General features: G+C 40.1%; 1 protein-coding gene across 2 annotated transcripts in view; it reads right to left on the reverse strand.

Moving 5' to 3' along the window:
• Positions 1-16,707, reverse strand: part of KIZ (kizuna centrosomal protein) — a 172,817-nt gene that overhangs the window by 128,797 nt on the left and 27,313 nt on the right. The gene's annotated exons all lie outside the window — the stretch shown is intronic.

The raw sequence follows: 16,707 nt of genomic DNA on the forward strand, positions 1-16,707 counted from the left end.
CAGGCAATTCCCTCCAGCCTCTCCACTACATCTTGAACAAAAAGGTGATATCTCCTTAATGCGTGAGAATAACCTCCAGGATAGCCTCTCGACTCTGTTTGGAATCTCTCAGCCATTGACGCTTTGTCTCATTTACCAGATTCTAATTTGACAGAGGTATTCTGACTAAATTTTTTTTTTAAGTGCAATAGATAGGAGCAAATCTGATTATTTGAAGAAACAAATTACATGCAGGATCGATTAATGAAAAAATATGCCAGACATAAATATTACGTATAAAAGGAGGAACATAAGTACTGATAACAGTAGAAATTCTAAAAAAGAAAATACCTACAAATTTGGAAACAAAGAAAATGGGCTTTTTTCTAGAACACTATACATTTCAAAATTATAGTTCATCTTTGATTCAAGATGAACAAAAGCCTGAATATAGATATGAGCATTTAAGAATTGGAATAAGTCTTCAAACATTTCACCACAAAAATAGTCCCACATGGTTTTTTTGTGTGTGTTTTTTTCACATGGTCAGGCTCTGGGAATCAAACCCAGGTCTCTGGCATGGCAGACAAGAATTCTGCCACTGAGCCACCTTTGCACCGCCCCCCGTATGTTTTCCTTTTTTTTTTTTTCCATGGGCAGGCACTGGGAATCGAACCCAGGTCTCCGACATAGCAGGCGAGAACTCTGCCTTTGAGCCACTGTCATAGCACACCCCCATATGGTTTTATAAGTGAGAGTTTAACAAACATTAAGGGAACAGATAACCCCTGTCTTTTATGAACTCTTTTACAGAATAGAAGGTAGTCATAAGAAACATAATATGCTAAGAATAAATGTAATAAATATCTAATTACATAAAATAAGACAAAAATAAAGATATAACATGTTAATGAATAGGAAGATTCAACATTGTAAAGATGACGATTTCTCCCAAATTAATATATAAATAGCTTGTAATTCCAACCAATATCCCAACAGGGATTTTCATCTTGATTCTAAATTTCATATGGGAGAGAAAAAGCCTAAGAAGAGCAGAGTCCACCCTAAAAACTAAGGAAGGAGACCTTGCCCTACTAGACATTCAGGTTCCTTATAAATTTCCTTATAAATAAAGTCGCTGCCAAGTGCTTTGCCATGTGCCAGAAAAGTCAAAGACCAGGACTGCCGGCAGCCAGCCCCAGAAAGCCACAATCTTTGGGGAGAAAGCATAGCCTTGCTGACTCCTCTATTTTAGATTTATCCTAGCCTCAAAACTGTAAGCCAATAAATTCCTGATGTTTAAGCCAAACCACTGCATGGTATTTGTTTTAGCAGCTGGGAAACTAAAACAGGTTATGATTCCATTTATATGAGATCTCTAGAAGAAGCAAATCTAATATATGACTAAGCAGATCAGTGGATGTCTTGGGCCATGGGTTGGTTGGGAGGAGAAGGTTGGGGAGACTTGACTACAATAGGAGCTTCATAGGGACCAGAAAAAAAGAATGAAATAGCTGAAGCTCCCTACCTATTGCTCTTGACCCCATTAGAAGGAGTGGATGAATGTGTGAATAATGTCAAGAGCCACAATTTCGGGTTGCAACATTGGCTCCTAGCATTTGGATGATTAATTCTTAGTAATTATGCTTCACTGTTCAGGAGAAGTTTTCTGTGAAGTCTTCAAGGACACTCTGAAATAGATCTGCTCGAAATTAAAGATGCTGCCATTTATGGTTGAGTCAGATGACTGCTGATTCCTGCCCTCAAACTCTTTATTTCAAAGTTATTTTCCTTATGTTTTATGGCCCTGAACTTTGAATTCGAGCACCTACTGGTTGAAGTGCCCCCCCCCCCCCCCCCCACTGCTGCTCAGTTAGGCACTTTGAGCTCAGCAGGCTGTCCTGTGATGCACACATTCAGATACTCTTGCTGTGGATTAATGACCTGCCTGTCAGGCCTTGCAATAGATTTCATGGTGGAATCCTTCACTGATTCATTTCTGGCTTTTGGCTTCCCAACTAGACAATAACTATTAAATGGTAAAGTTATATGATCAACACACACCACACCAAGCCATCCAGCTAAGTACAAAACCCCAAGACAATTAATAATGGAGAGGGACAGTCCAAGGCAAAGCCCCTCAAAGATGGGCTCACGGTTGAGTTCTTGATTTTAATTGGGCTGCAAGGAAATTAAGTAGAAATAGTGAGAGCAGTGTTTAGAAACTTTTGCAACAATTTGAGACAGTAATTTTACTTCTATTGAATCCAATAATAAAAAAAAGTCTTGCATTTCTGTATCCTTTTGTAAATTTCATTTTTCTAGCAGTTCATTTTTGTTGAATTTTACAAAAGTCATCCAGTTCGCAATGGACTAGAAATTTAAAAACCGAGTCATACAGCACAGAAGGTATAAGAAGCAAAAGGGAATGCTTTGGTCATTCTCTTGGCTTAGATCTCATGATCTCAACTTAGAACACTGAAAGGGATATTCCCAGCTACAAATATTATTCTGGCCAGGCCCCTACAACAGCACTTATTAAACTATAGTCCAATGCTGTGTCCAGAGATTTTTTTCCTATTAATAAACTATCAAATGCAGAAAGTGCCTTCATTTTTAAAGGAAACTGCTAAATATTACTACATGATGCAGTCAGTGATAAATATCGAATACATCATGCCCAACAAATGTTCCTTAAAAAATAAATTCCTCTCAGAGAGCAAGGGTACAAAAAGTATTTGCCTCCTGATGAACTGGCATATGTTCCTTTTAATTAGATAATGAGTCACAAACGACTACAGGTTTCTTTCATTGTTTTTTTTTCTCTTCCACCTTGGTTACCAAGAAGTTATTAAATGAATGTGTGCTGCACTTTGGTTTAGCTAACATTTTCTGACATAAATTCTCCTTACTCCATCTTACTTCAACATGTAACTTCTGGAGAAGTTTCAAAATTATTTCTGTAAATAAAAGTGTTCTAGTTTGACAGCTGCCAGAATGCAACACACCAGAGACGGACTGGCTTTTTAAAAGGGGGGATTTATTTCATTAGTTCTTCAGAGGAAAGGCAGCTAACTTTCAACTGAGGTTCTTTCTTACGCAGGAAGGCAAAGGGTGATCTCTGCTGGCCTTCTCTCCAGGCCACTGGGTTCCAACAACTTTTCCCAGGGTGATTTCTTTCTGCATCTCCAAAGGTCTGGGCTGAGCTGCGAGTGCTGAGATGAGGTACGCTGAGCTGCTTGGGCTGTGCTACGTTCAGCTCTCTCATTTCAGCACCAGCCAATTAAATCAAACATCATTCATTGCAGCAGGCACACCTCCTAGTCGACTGCAGATGTAATCAGCAGCAGATGAAATTCACACGCCATGGGCTCACATCCACAGCAACAGAACTAGGCACCTTCCCCTGGTCAAGTTGACACCTCAACCTAACTACCACAATAAGTATTTACATAAACATGAATATTCAAAATTATTTTCGTAAATTTAAATACTGAAAATTGAAACCCCTCAAAATTGGGAGATGGAAAGATATTTGACAGGGAAAAGTATCTGTTTACATGCAATCAATACTTATATGGACCATTTCAACTTGCAGAAAAAACAAAGTAGCAAACTCGAGGAATAAGAAAAGTCACAGGAGGATCCCCACTTTACAGGTGAAGGAGCTGCCCTCAACCACAGTGAAAGGCAGGGGCTAAACCAAGGCCTCCAGGAAAACAAGCGTCCATGAAGCCACCCAAACATGGAGCCACCAGGAGAGACTTCCACTTGGAATCGACAGCCCACAGTCACATCAGACTGAGCGGTGGTGACTGATGAGTGTTGTTCTATTCCATGCCACCACCGGGAAACAGTATAAGCTCCAGAAGAAAAGGGTCTGTTCCAGGGCACACACAGGCTTCTGCCTGGGACCAGTAGCCTAATATAAGTCTGCTGGCAACGTCTGGGGAACTGAGTTCAAGTTGGCTAATGGGGATGCCTATTAACACCTCCTGTAGAAAGGCTGAGGAACCAAGTTCAAGAAGGTCAATGGGAATGTCTTGTAGGGCCTTTCATATGGAAGGCTGGGGAATCGAGTTAGAGTTGGCCAATAGGGGCACCCATTAATGCTTCCTGTACAGACACCAAGTGACTGTGACTACCACCTACTGTGTGGTCAGGTCTCAGGATGACTGCTTTCTTGGAAACCTGCTCTAGACTTCTGAAAACTTAAGTCAAAATAAAGATAAGAGAAGTCTTATATTTTTTCAGATGAAAACCAGTGAGCTACCAGGAGAGGTGAAGCCAAGCCTGGGGAATGGTGCCAGGAAAGAACATGAAGAGGCCCCAATCCACTTGCCAGTACTGGGTTGTTTTTCCAGAAGCATAATGCACAAAATCACTTTGGGATGGCAGGATAAGATTCGGCCGGGGGGGGGGGGGGGGGGGGGGGGGGGGGAACACACCTGTGTTGAAGGGACAGAGGCCGTGTCTAGGAACAATGAGTGACCAGGCTGAAGAAAACAGGCAACTGAGGACAGACTTCAGAAGGAATCGTCACACCTGAAGGAATGCAGAATCGATAAAAAGGTTTCCTGCAACTCTTGTGAATTTAGGGTTGTGTATCATAAGACAGTAAATTTAAAAGGATACATTTCTAACCCATTATTCTAGGCAATATAATTTCCAGCAGTAAATCTTTCTTGGATGCAAGAACTTCCTTCCTGTATTTAACTTTGAAGAGGAGCTCAATTAAAATCACTGGATAGGATTCAATCTGTGGGATCACATTTTTATGACCTTGAGAAATCAAGGCTTTCAATTGACTCAGTTTAAAAGGCAGCATTACATTCTGCTTTCAGTCACACTCCACGGGGACAGAGAACAAAGCCAACTTTGCAACTACTTTGTTCATGCTTGAAGAAAGGCACCTAGGACTTGCATCAGCTTATTTGAGGCTGGAAGGCACAAAAATCAATATGGATAGAGCAAAAGGTCAAATTGACACCGCTTCTCTTCCCTTTCTTTTTCTAATTAAAAAATCTAATTTGCTTCTCACGCTTCCTTTTCCAATCTTATAAAATGTTATCCTTCACAACAGTCCAGTTATTTAAGCAATACAGAGTTGTTGGGGGTTGGTACAGGACACCAGTTAGGAGTGCAGCCTCTGGATCAAGACTGCTGAGCTCAAAGCACAACTGAGCCATTATTAGACTTTGCACATGTTACTTAACCCCTCTGTGCCTCAGTTTCCTCACCTATAAAATGGTGATAACAACTGGATTAAAACAATTACATAAACAGTGGTCTGACAGTGCCTAGCCTGGGTCAGTGCCACAGAAGGACTGTTGCCATCATGACTCTGATTTGGGTGGCAAGGCACAGAAATTAAGAGCATGAATTCTGGTGTCAGACTGGCGATTTGGATTCTAGCTCAACCTATGACCAGCTCTGTGACCTGGGAATGTTAGTTAATCTTCTTAAACTCCACCTGAAACACTCTCCTTGGCATCTGCAGCACAACTTCTTGTTTCCTTCACTCTTTCTTGAGGCTGCTTCTTAGGCTCCCTTGCAGGTTTCACATCTTCTTGACTTGAAAGAAACGTGGAGGTCAGGGATGGGGCCTCTTTCCTAGTTATATTCACTCCCTAGGGATATTCTCCCATGCTTTTCAGGGCATTTGTCTTCTGATGATATCCAAATTTAATTCTCTAGTATTGACCTCTGAGTCTCAGATTCATAAATCCATTGCTTACTCCACATCTCCCCCGGAATGTCTAAAAGGCATCTCAAATATAAGATTTCCAGAACTCTCATCTTGATTTTCTAGCCTCAAACGTGTATCTATCATATACTCCCCAATCTCTAACTCTCTGGTTGCCCTATCCCCAAACCTTGGAATCATCTTTCTTGCTTTCTCTCACACCCCACATTCAATCTGTTACTAATCCTATTATAATATGACCAATTCTCACCACCACCCCCACTCCTGTCTCCCTAGTCCAACATACTGGCTCCTCTCTCCTGGACCAGCACAATAGTCTCCAAACAGCTCTCCCTGCTCCCACCCTTTCCCCCACTGGTTCATTTTCCCTTAAGCAGACAGTGTTTCTTCATCCAGCCTACAAGACCCTTCAAGACATGGCCTATTGGTACCTTTCTCATTCCATCTCTTTCCTTCTCCCTCATCCACTCTGTCCCAGCTGCACTGGCTTCTTTACTGGTCCCAGAAACACCAAGAAGGCTCACAGGGCAGGGCCTCTGCACGTGCTGTCCTCCTTCTCCCTGGTACACTCTATACCCTCCCAGATACAGAGGGAGAGAGAAGAATCATAAACCAATAAACAAACAAATACAGCAGGGTGAGAAGCACAGTGACAGGGTGCAAGCATTAAGTGAAAGAGAAGCCATGGGTGTTAACATGGCTCACTGACTCACTTTCTGCAGGTCTCTACTCAAACATCATCTTACCTGACAGACCTCTCCTGACCACCTTGTATTAAATTGCATCTAGGTCTTTTATATCTACTTAAAATGCTCTGTTGTTTGTCACAGTACTTTTCATACTACCAGATAATTTATTGCTTTATGTTTCCTCCCTCTCCTCCACATGCCTGATCATAAGTATCACCAGGCAATACTCTGTTTTTTGCATGGGCAGGCAACGGGAATCAAACCCAGGTCTCCGGCATGGCAGGCAAGAACTCTGCCTGCTGAGCCACCGTGGACTGCCCTGATGCTCTGTTTTAACTGCTGTATTCCCAGCACACAGTGGGCATTCAATAAATATTTGATGTTAAACAAACATGCTCCTGTTCCTGTTACTTACAAATGTGTAACTACCCTAAAACTTAGTAGCTTCAAACAACAACCACTTGATTATATCATGATTATGTGGATCAGGAATCAGGCAGGGCTAGGCTGCGTGATTCTTATGTGTTATCAACAGGTATTAGCTGGGGTGGTGGTAAAACCTGTCTGGAGGATCCAAGGAGGCTCTACCTCTTGGGAAGGCATCTATATGTCTGATGCTTTGGTGGGGATAGCTGAAAGAATGAGCTCAGAGGGGTCTATAGACTAGAGCACCTTCACATAACTTCTTTAGCATGGCAGCCTCAGAGCAGACTTCTTACACAGTGACTGAGAGCCCCGAGACTGAGTCTTCTAGCAATCACGGTGGACACTGCAAGGCCTATTATAATTCTACCTCAGAAGTTATAAAGCATCAAACCTGCTCTGTGCTATTTGATTGCAGCAATCATAAGCCCACTGAGACTGAAGAGATGGGGACACAGACATTTTTCAGAAGAAGAGTATTGCAGAATTTGTGGCCATCTATTAAACTGCCACAACTCCATACCTCTAGCATAGAGCTTTGGGTCCAGATTGAATTTAGGAAATTTTGGTTGAGCCAAATGGAATTATACAATGGTATTTTAAAGTAGCATATTATAATAGGAAGGGAATGGTTTGATTCTTCAGTATAGGGGCTTAGAAAGAATAATTTCAAATGGCTTACATAACTTCTAAACAAAAAAAAGCAAACATCATAACAATATGTGGAATATATATATATACAATGGAATGCTACTCAGCAGTAGGATAGAAGGAAGGAAGGATGCCTGAGACAACATGGATGAACCTTGAGGTCATTATGTTGAATGAAATAAGTCAGACACAAAGGGACAAATATTATGTGATCTCACTAATATGAACTAATTATAATATGCAAACTCATTCAGATAAAATCTAGAACATAGGTTACCACAGATGGAATGAGGCTAGAGAATGGGGAGCGGATGCTTACTGTGTGCAGAATTTTTAAATAGCTGAATTTAAATGTTTGTAAATGGACAGCAGTGATAACAGCACATTATGGTGAGTGTAATTAACAACACAGAATTATACGTGTGATTGTAGTTGAAAAGGGAAGTTTAGAGTTACGAATGTCACTACTAGAAGAAAAACTACAGGTTAAAACATGGGACTGTATAACACAGAGAACCCTGTGGTGGATGATGACTGTGATTAACAGTACAAATATTTAAAAGTTTGTTCATGAACTACAACAAATGTATATCACTATTACAATGAATTAATAATTCTATTAATAATAGAGGGATATATGGAAAAAATGTACCTATTGAAATCTATGGACCTTAGTTAACAGTAATATCTTTTTTTTTGGAAGTGATTATTATTATTATTTTTTACAGCTCAGAGGCAGCTTTATTCAGTGTTTGAACAAAATTACATTACAATTAGGTAGTATTGTGCTGTCCATTTTTGAGTTTTTGTATCTAGTCCTGTTGCACAGTCTGTATCCCTTCAGCTCCAATTACCCATTATCTTACCCTGTTTCTAACTCCTGCTGGTCTCTGTTACCAATGACATATTCCAAGTTTATTCTTGAATGTCAGTTTACATCAGTGGGACCATACAGTATTTGTCCTTTAGTTTTTGGCTAGACTCACTCAGCATAATGTTCTCTAGGTCCATCCATGTTATTACATGCTTCATAAGTTTATTCTGTCTTAAAGCTGCATAATATTCCATCGTATGTATATACCACAGTTTGTTTAGCCACCCGTCTGTTGATGGACATTTTGGCTGTTTCCATCTCTTTGCAATTGTAAATAAGGCTGCTATAAACATTGGTGTGCAAAAGTCCATTTGTGTCTTTGCCCTTAAGTCCTTTGAGTAGATACCTAGCAATGGTATTGCTGGGTCGTATGGCAATTCTATATTCAGTTTTTTGAGGAACCGCCAAACTGCCTTCCACAGTGGTTGCACCATTTGACATTCCCACCAAGAGTGGATAAGTGTGCCCCTTTCTCCGCATCCTCTCCAGCACTTGTCATTTTCTGTTTTGTTGATAATGGCCATTCTGGTGGGTGTGAGATGATATCTCATTGTGGTTTTGATTTGCATTTCTCTAATGGCCAGGGACATTGCGCATCTCTTCATGTGCCTTTTGGCCATTTGTATTTCCTCTTCTGAGAGGTGTCTGTTCAAGTCTTTTTCCCATTTTGTAATTGGGTTGGCTGTCTTTTTGTTGTTGAGATGAACAATCTCTTTATAAATTCTGGATACTAGATCTTTATCTGATATGTCATTTCCAAATATTGTCTCCCATTGTGTAGGCTGTCTTTCTACTTTCTTGATGAAGTTCTCTGATGCCCAAAAGTGTTTAATTTTGAGGAGCTCCCATTTCTTTCTTTCTTTCTTCAGTGCTCTTGCTTTAGGTTTAAGGTCCATAAAACCGCCTCCAATTGTAAGCTTCATAAGATATCTCCCTACATTTTCCTCTAACTGTTTTATGGTCTTAGATCTAATGTTTAGATCTTTGATCCATTTTGAGTTAACTTTTGTATAGGGTGTGAGGTACGGGTCCTCTTTCATTCTTTTGCATATGGATATCCAGTTCTCTAGGCACCATTTATTGAAGAGACTGTTCTGTCCCAGGTCGGTTGGCTTGACTGCCTTATCAAAGATCAAATGTCCATAGATGAGAGGGTCTATATCTGAGCACTCTATTCGATTCCATTGGTCGATATATCTATCTTTATGCCAATACCATGCTGTTTTGACCACTGTGGCTTCATAATATGCCTTAAAGTCCGGCAGCGTGAGACCTCCAGCTTCGTTTTTTTTCCTCAAGATACTTTTAGCAATTCGGGGCACCCTGCCCTTCCAGATAAATTTGCTTATTGGTTTTTCTAATTCTGAAAAATAAGTTGTTGGGATTTTGATTGGTAGTGCATGGAATCTGTAAATCAATTTAGGTAGGATTGACATCTTAACTATATTTAGTCTTCCAATCCATGAACACGGTATGCCCTTCCCATCTATTTAGGTCTTCTGTGATTTCTTTTAGCAGTTTTTTGTAGTTTTCTTTGTATAGGTTTTCTGTCTCTTTAGTTAAATTTATTCCTAGGTATTTCATTCTTTTAGTTGCAATTGTAAATGGGATTCGTTTCTTGATTTCCCCCTCAGCTTGTTCATTGCTGGTGAATAGAAATGCTACAGATTTTTGAATGTTGATCTTGTAACCTGCTACTTTGCTGTACTCATTTATTAGCTCTAGTAGTTTTGTTGTGGATTTTTCCGGGTTTTCGACGTATAGTATCATATCGCCTGCAAACAGTGATAGTTTTACTTCTTCCTTTCCAATTTTGATGCCTTGTATTTCTTTTTCTTGTCTAATTGCTCTGGCTAGAACCTCCAACACGATGTTGAATAATACTGGTGAAAATGGACATCCTTGTCTTGTTCCTGATCTTAGGGGGAAGGTTTTCAATTTTTCCCCATTAAGGATGATATTAGCTGTGGATTTTTCATATATTCCTTCTATCATTTTAAGGAAGTTCCCTTGTATTCCTATCTTTTGAAGTGTTTTCAACAGGAAAGGATGTTGAATCTTGTCAAATGCCTTCTCTGCATCAAATGAGATGATCATGTGATTTTTCTGCTTTGATTTGTTGATGTGGTGTAATACATTAATTGATTTTCTTATGTTGAACCATCCTTGCATACCTGGGATGAATCCTACTTGGTCATGATGTATAATTCTTTTGATGTGTTGTTGGATTCGATTTGCTAGAATTTTGTTGAGGATTTTTGCATCTATATTCATTAGAGAGATTGGTCTGTAGTTTTCTTTTTTTGTAATATCTTTGCCTGGTTTTGGTATGAGGGTGATGTTGGCTTCATAGAATGAATTAGGTAGCTTTCCCTCCACTTCGATTTTTTTGAAGAGTTTGAGGAGAGTTGGTACTAATTCTTTCTGGAATGTTTGATAGAATTCACATGTGAAGCCGTCTGGTCCTGGACTTTTCTTTTTAGGAAGCTTTTCAATGACTGATTCAATTCTTTACTTGTGACTGGTTTGTTGAGGTCATCTATTTCTTCTTGAGTCAAAGTTGATTGTTCATGCCTTTCCAGGAACCCGTCCATTTCATCTAAATTGTTGTATTTATTAGCGTAAAGTTGTTCATAGTATCCTGTTATTACCTCCTTTATTTCTGTGAGGTCAGTGGTTATGTCTCCTCTTCCATTTCTGATCTTATTTATTTGCGTCCTTTCTCTTCTTCTTTTTGTCAATCTTGCTAAGGGCCCATCAATCTTATTGATTTTCTCATAGAACCAACTTCTGGTCTTATTGATTTTCTCTATTGTTTTCATGCTTTCAATTTCATTTATTTTTGCTCTAATCTTTGTTATTTCTTTCCTTTGCTTGCTTTGGGATTAGTTTGCTGTTCTTTCTCCAGTTCTTCCAAGTGGACAGTTAATTCCTGCATTTTTGCCTTTTCTTCTTTTATGATATAGGCATTTAGGGCAATAAATTTCCCTCTTAGCACTGCCTCTGCTGCGTCCCATAGGTTTTGATATGTTGTATTTTTGTTTTCATTCGCCTCGAGATATTTACTAATTTCTCTTGCAATTTCTTCCTTGACCCACTCGTTGTTTAAGAGTGTGTTGTTGAGCCTCCACGTATTTGTGAATTTTCTGGCACTCCGCCTATTATTGATTTCCAACTTCATTCCTTTATGATCCGAGAAAGTGTTGTGTATGATTTCAATCTTTTAAAATTTGTTAAGACTTGCTTTGTGACCCAGCATATGGTCTATCTTTGAGAATGATCCATGAGCACTTGAGAAAAAGGTGTATCCTGCTGTTGTGGGATGTAATGTCCTATAAATGTCTGTTAAGTCTAGCTCATTTATAGTAATATTCAGATTCTCTGTTTCTTTATTGATCCTCTGTCTAGATGTTCTGTCCATTGATGACAGTGGTGAATTGAAGTCTCCAACTATTATGGTATATGTGTCTATTTCCCTTTTCAGTGTTTGCAGTGTATTCCTCACGTATTTTGGGGCATTCTGGTTTGGTGCATAAATATTTACGATTGTTATGTCTTCTTGTTTAATTGTTCCTTTTATTAGTAGATAGTGTCCTTCTTTGTTTCTTTTAACTGTTTTACATTTGAAATCTAATTTGTTGGATATTAATATAGCTACTCCTGCTCTTTTCTGGTTGTTATTTGCATGAAATATCTTTTCCCAACCTTTCACTTTCAACCTATGTTTATCTTTGGGTCTAAGATGTGTTTCCTGTAGACAGCATATAGAAGGATCCTGTTTTTTAATCCATTCTGCCAATCTATGTCTTTTGATTGGGGAATTCAGTCCATTAACATTTAGTGTTATTACTGTTTGGATAATATTTTCCTCTACCATTTTGCCTTTTGTATTATATATATCATATCTGATTTTCCTTCTTTCTACACTCTTCTCCATACCTCTCTCTTCTGTCTTTTCGTATCTGACTCTAGTGTTCCCTTTAGTATTTCTTGCAGAGCTGGTCTCTTGGTCACAAATTCTCTCAGTGACTTTTTGTCTATAAATGTTTTAATTTCTCCCTCATTTTTGAAGGACAATTTTCCTGGATATAGGAGTCCTGGTTGGCAGTTTTTCTCTTTTAGTAATTTAAATATATCATCCCACTGCCTTCTAGCTTCCATGGTTTCTGCTGAGAAATCTACACATAGTCTTATTGGGTTTCCCTTGTATGTGATGGATTGTTTTTCTCTTGCTGCTTTCAAGATCCTCTCTTTCTCTTTGACCTCTGACATTCTAACTAGTAAGTGTCTTGGAGAACGCCTATTTGGGTCTATTCTCTTTGGGGTGCGCTGCACTTCTTGGATCTGTAATTTTAGGTCTTTCATAAGAGTTGGGAAATTTTCAGTGATAATTTCTTCCATTAGTTTTTCTCCTCCTTTTCCCTTCTCTTCTCCTTCTGGGACACCCACAACACGTATATTTTTGCGCTTCATATTGTCATTCAGTTCCCTGATCCCCTGTTCAAATTTTTCCATTCTTTTCCCGATAGTTTCTGTTTCTTTTTGGAATTCAGATGTTCCATCCTCCAATTCACTAATTCTAGCTTCTGTCTCTTTAAATCTACCATTGTAGGTATCCATTGTTTTTTCCAGCTTTTCTACTTTGTCCTTCACTCCCATAAGTTCTGTGATTTGTTTTTACAGTTTTTCTATTCTTTTTGTTCAGCCCATGTCTTCTTCATGTCCTCCCTCAATTTATCGATTTGGTTTTTGAAGAGGTTTTCCATTTCTGTTCGTATATTCAGCATTAGTTGTCTCAGCTCCTGTATCTCATTTGAACTATTGGTTTGTTCCTTTGACTGGGCCATATTTTCAATTTTCTGAGCGTGATCCGTTATCTTCTGCTGGTGTCTGGGCATTTAATCAGATTTCCCTGGGTGTAAGACCCAGCAGGTTTAAAGCTTTTTCTGTGAAATCTCTGGGCTCTGTTTTTCTTATCCTGCCAAGTAGGTGGCACTCATGGCGCTCATCTGTCTGCGGGTCCCACCAGTAAAAGATGCTGTGGCTCCTTTAACTTCAGAAAGCCCTCGCTGTGGGGGAGGGTCGCCAGCCGAAGCGGCTTGGGGGAGTGCCGATCCGAATCTCCCAGCCGGCCCGGGAATCCGCGCGTGGGGGGGGGGGGCGCTGGCCTCTGCAGCTTGGGGGAGTGCCGATTCAAATCTCCCAGCCGCCCGGGAATCCGCGCGTGGAGTGGGGCGCCGGCCGCCGCGGCTTGAGGGGACCACCTGTCCAATTCTCCCAGCCGGCCCGGGAAGGAGGGAGGGAGGGACTCCGGCCACCGGCCGCCCCGGCCCGGGGAAGCATGCGCCCCTCGGGTATCTCACCTCAGCAGATTCTCACTGCCGGTTCAGCCGTTCCAGAATGGGGTACGCTGTCTTTTTGGTCTCTGTCGTGGCTCCGGGAGCTGTTCTGTACCATTTCTATTTCTTTAGTAGCTGTTCTGGAGGAGGAACTAAGACCCGTGCATCTTACTAAGCCGCCATCTTCTCCGGAAGTCCTCTTCCATGCAAGCGCACAGTCTCGCTCCAACAGTAATATCTTAATATTCTTGCATCAGTGATAACAAATGCACCACACCAATGCTAGGGGTCAATAATGGGGGGGATAAGGAGTATGGAATGGTTTTGGGTTTTTTTGTTTTTTTGTGTGTGTGTAATAAAAATGTTCTAAAATTGATTGTGGTGATGAATGCACAACTATATGATAATACTGCGGGCCACTGATTTTATACTTTGGATCAACTGTACAGAATGGGAATATTCTTCAATAAAAATACATTAAAAAAAAAAAAAAACTCGATCCATTGCTTCATTCACTAGAGAAGGAACCAGAAAAATGTTTGCATAAGAACCTGCCTGTTGGTTCACAAGAGGTTCTTGTGAACCTCTTGTGAACCACAATCCAGCCTACTGTACTTCACTCTTTACATCATTGCCAGGAAGCTCAGGACCAAGTTCCATCACTGCCAGGAAGTTCAGGACCAAGTTCCATGTGCAAGCACAATGACTCCTAAAAGAAATTTGATGCTCCCACTCTCCATTTACAGGTCCCTCCTAGCCTCCATGTCCCATCAGTGTGATAATGCACTGGCTCAATGGTGGGGGCACATGGTGAGGGAACCATAGGTTCTGCTCGTCACTCCCTCGGCCACCCTGTCACAAGTTTCCACACTAAATCACAGACACATCTGACTCAGCCCGCTCTGGCCACTATGAGCAGAGACTTCCAAAGATAAAATCCTTGCTTTTGATTCAACTGCATTGTATTAATTTTCTATTGCTATATAACAATTTACCACAGACTTTGCACTTAATATATATTTATTATCTCACAGATCCTGTGGGACAGGAATCTGGGTGTGAGTTAGCAGGGTCCTCTGCTCAGGTTCTCACCAAGCTGCCATTTCACCTGAGGCTCAGAGTCCTCTTCCATGCCCCCTGCTTGTCAGGAGACTTCACTTCCCTACACCTGTGTGACTGAGGTCTTCATGTCTGGGAGGCCACATGCTGTTCCTGCACCGGCTTCTCACAACAAGGCAGTATGCTTCTTCAAAGCGATCGGAAGAATGCCTCCACTGCTTTGCATCTCTCTACCTTTAGTAAAGGCCCAGTCTCCCATCTCAGAATTCTACCTACCAAACAGAAAATTCATGCTGATAAAACTGCTGCTGCCAGATTAATGCTCGTAAATCAAGTCACTCATCATATTGCCCTTTTCTTAAAATAACCATCAACAGCTCGGCAAAACAGAAAGAATGAATTCTACATTCATTAACCAGAATTCCAAGCCTTTCTCAACATGGCTCAGGTAAAATTTTACACCTCAACTCCACGCTGAGCTTACCTTCCTTTGAAATTGTCCTGAAGTACTACGGTGGCTTGCAAAAATTACCATAAATTTCCCATTCCTGAATGCACATCCATTTGTAATACATCTTTGATACTCTGACTGCATTTCACCAACTTGACCTTTTCTAGCCAATGGGATGTTACTAAGTATGATCCAAGCAGATATTTAAAAACCACTGGTGCACTGAGGCTTGTCCTCTTGCCACCTGGGGAACCCTGCTACCACCACCAGGTAATTGAGGCTCAACTAGTTGCCTGAATGACAGGATATGTGGCCAAAGTATACCTGTGGCCCCAAATGACACGGTACTACCACCCACAATCAGATAAGTGAGACCATCTTAGATTCTCCACCCCCAGCCAAGCCAAACAGAAGAACCAGCCACCGATCCACAGAATCATGAAAAATAATAAATGTTTGTTATTTTAAGGCATGGAGTTTTATACCAACCTTTGGAGTTGGTACACATAGAGTTTTGTGCCAACAATGATTCTGTACCAAATTATTTACTCTTCAAGAGTAAATTTTAAAAGATTCAAGATCATCCTTTTTTAACATTTCTTTTACTCGGTTTCATTCTAGTGTACTTTTCTTGTGAGAAGAGTTCATTATACCTTGTGATAGGAAGGACTGTGTATAAATCACAGTTGGGTTTTCAAAATCTGGAAGCATCCATGGGAGTGTGTCCAAAGCTACTCAAAAACACTTGACTTCACTTTTCTCCTTAAAAGGAACAATCCAGCCTACTGTACTTCACTCTTTACGTCACCGCCAGGAAGCTCAGGACCAAGTTCCATGTGCAAGCACAATGACTCCTAAAAGAAATTTGATGTTCCCACTCTACTTGGTACATTTTTTCATTGCAGAATCAGTTTTCAACAGTTTCAGGTTTTCTACACACTTGCACCCAGTTATCTCCAATCAAAAGTAAAAAAGCATATATAAGCTTTTATGAGTCAGACATTATAAGTGCTCAAAATGTATACCTCTGATTGTGTTTCTATTTTACACTAAGGATTCTAACGTCCTAATATTTACATTCATAAAAGGAAAGCTGTCTTTCATATACACTGAGAAGAATCTATTAACATATTTAATCATATGACAAAATGACACTGTGGCAAAGAATATAAAGATTAAGCACATTAATGAGATACAAAGTTCTTAGACTTTAAAGCTGAATTCCTAGCAAGTTTAACTATTTGTCCCCTTCTGTATTACCATGGCTTCAAAACGGATTTATTTTGTAAAAGGTCAGAGGTAGAGGATGGGGGAATGACTTATGAATTAACCAGGGACTGACTGGATACAATTATAAACTGGCAACCACCACAATTCGATGAAATTCAGACTTTTAGAGCTATTTCATTAAAAAAATTTTTTTAAGGAAATTAGACTTCATCTAAAAAATGATTTGTAAGACTTGAGGAACTTACAAATTCAAAGCTAAATGTTCATTAATACGTTTTCAGTGGAATAGTCTCTAAAAAATGTCT

This window comes from Tamandua tetradactyla, chromosome 1 (genome assembly GCF_023851605.1).
Source record: "Tamandua tetradactyla isolate mTamTet1 chromosome 1, mTamTet1.pri, whole genome shotgun sequence".
In the NCBI taxonomy this organism is placed as follows: Eukaryota; Metazoa; Chordata; class Mammalia; order Pilosa; family Myrmecophagidae; genus Tamandua; species Tamandua tetradactyla.